The sequence below is a fragment of the Poromitra crassiceps genome (genome assembly GCF_964638095.1).
Source record: "Poromitra crassiceps genome assembly, chromosome: 11".
NCBI classification, from domain to species: domain Eukaryota; kingdom Metazoa; phylum Chordata; class Actinopteri; order Beryciformes; family Melamphaidae; genus Poromitra; species Poromitra crassiceps.
This window is the reverse complement of record NC_139643.1, coordinates 12,513,682-12,516,149: the sequence shown is the minus strand read 5'-3', so window position 1 is coordinate 12,516,149 and position 2,468 is coordinate 12,513,682.

The following is a 2,468-nucleotide window of genomic DNA, read 5'->3' as shown; positions in this document are numbered from 1 at the left end:
ATAGCCCTAATTCACAAGCATGTCTCAGAGGGCTTCACAGAAAGTATGTCTAGCTAATTCTAGCTGACACAACAGTAACAAGAATATACAGAATAAAGATAACATTTGAACAATTGATAATATAGAAAATATAGGAATGAGGGGAGAGCAGAGGAGAGAGCAGGAGAAGGGAGAAGAGCAGGGGGAATGTGAGAGAGTGATGGGGTGGGGAGGGAATGGGAGATGCTGGAGGGTATAGGAGGTGGGGAAGGAGCAAGAGGAGAGAGCAGGAGAGGGGAAGGGAGGGGAGGTGTGGGGGAGAAGAGAGCAGGGGGAGGGAGGAGGTGGGGAGAGAATGAGCAATATAGACGGAGGAGAGGGGGGAGGTGGGGAGAAAATAGGAAATGTGGAGGAGGAGAGAACAGAGAAGGAGAGATGAGGGTGCAGGGGAGGGAGAGCCAGGGTAGAGAAGCAGGGGGAGTGTGAGGGAGGGAGGAGGCGGGGAGAAAACCGGAAACGCGGAGGAGGAGGGAACAGAGAAGGAGAGACGCAGGGGGAAATGCGGAGGAGGAGGGAACAGAGAAGGAGAGACGGGAGGGTGCAGGGGAGGGAGAGCCAGGGTAGAGGTAGGGTCTAGGGTTGGGGGGGGGGGGGGAGGGAGTAGGATACGGGCCCGGATTAGGGCGAGGGTGGGGAGAAAATGGGAAATGTGGAGGAGGAGAGAACAGAGAAGGAGAGGCGGGAGGGTGCAGGGGAAGGAGAGCAGGGGGAATGTGAGAGAGGGGAGAGCAGGAAGTGGCAGGGATTCGGGAAAATAGGGGAGAAGAGGAGAAGGAGGAGGAGCAGAGGGAGGGAGAAGGAGGTGGGGAGAGAATGGGAAATGTGGAGGAGGAGAGAACAGAGAAGGAGAGATGGGAGGGTGCAGGGGAGGGAGAGCAGGTCCTCTGCATCCAACCCCAGTACACTGTTTTCCACCTTCTCCATGTGATCTTGGCCATGTGATCTCATCTCATGGCTTTTCTTATCACTGCTACGCCGATGACACCCAGCTTTTCCTCTCCTTCCCCCCTCCGACACCCAAATCGAGGCTCGCATCTCTGCATGCCTCATCAGTGACTGGATGTCTGCCCACCACCTCAAGCTCAATCTTGGTAAGACAGAGCTACTCTTCCTCCCAGGGAAAGACTGCCCATCTCCATTGACAATACCACTGTGCTTCCCTCCCAAACAGCTAAGAACCTTTGGGTGATCCTTGACAACCACCTGTCTTGCTCGGCCAACATTGCTGCGACAGCACGCTCCTGTAGGTTCTCCCTCTACAACATCCGCAAAATCCGTCCCTTTCTCAAGAGGGGAGCGACGCAACTCCTGGTCCAGTCACTTATCATCTCCTGCCTGGACTACTGCAATGTGCTCCTGGCCGGCCTACCAGCCTCTGACATTCGACCGCTTCAGCTCATTCAGAACGCTGCAGCCCGTCTGGTATTCAACCAACCCAAATTCTCTCATGTCACTCCCCTCTTCCGGGACCTTCACTGGCTTCCCCATCTTGGCACGCGTCAAATTCAAGACACTGGTACTGGCCTACAGGGCAGTACACTAGTCAGCTCCTCTGTACTTATACAATCCTATGGTCAGGTTCCAAACCTCTCACCGCTCCCTCCGCTCCTCCACCAGTGCGGGTTAGGCTACAGCACATAGGCCTAGCTTCTTCTTTTTTTGGCACATGCAGCTATTCATTCCCCCCAGTCAGGCCCGGCGCCACGAGGGGGCGCCAGGGGGCTTTGCACCCTCAGTTAAATTTTCTGCCCCCTCACTTACTTATTATTAATTTTTTTTAGGATAGTTCATCTATAAAGGCCAGTTAGGCAATGTTTGTACCTGACATGTTTCGGCTGCTGTTTCTGCAGTCTTCATCAAATTTGATCAGTTTAAGTTGATGTAGGCTACCCCCTATAAACATAGCTCTGTTGTTTCAGAATTGGCAGGGAAGCGCTATTTGCTGTGCTTTGGTTGTCACAAGGTGTCAGAGATGTAGCTATTTATTAAACAGGTCCCGCATTTCACGTTATGCAAAGCTCAGCTCTATTAATGCCTTAATCTGCTGCTGTGAAATAAATGTTTTATTTGATTTTGAATAGTAGTCTTTCTTGTGTTGTTATTGTGCTTTTCAGAGGTTATTATGGTTAAAAAGTCCAGAAATAGGCATATTTCTGGATTTAACCTATGTTTTACGATATAAAAATATCATATAAAAAAAAAAAAAAATCTGCCCCCTCCCCAGTTATAACCACCCCCTAAGTCATTTCATCCTGGCGCCGGCCCTGCCCCCAGTCCAGCCGTTTGTTCCAGGCCAGTGAAGTCCCAACAATCTACAAAAACATGCATAGTATAAAATCATAGATAAAAAGTTGAATCATACACAATCAATAAACCCAAAAGTAAAGGGTTAGCCTTCCCAATGGCCAAGGGCAGCATCTGTCATTCTG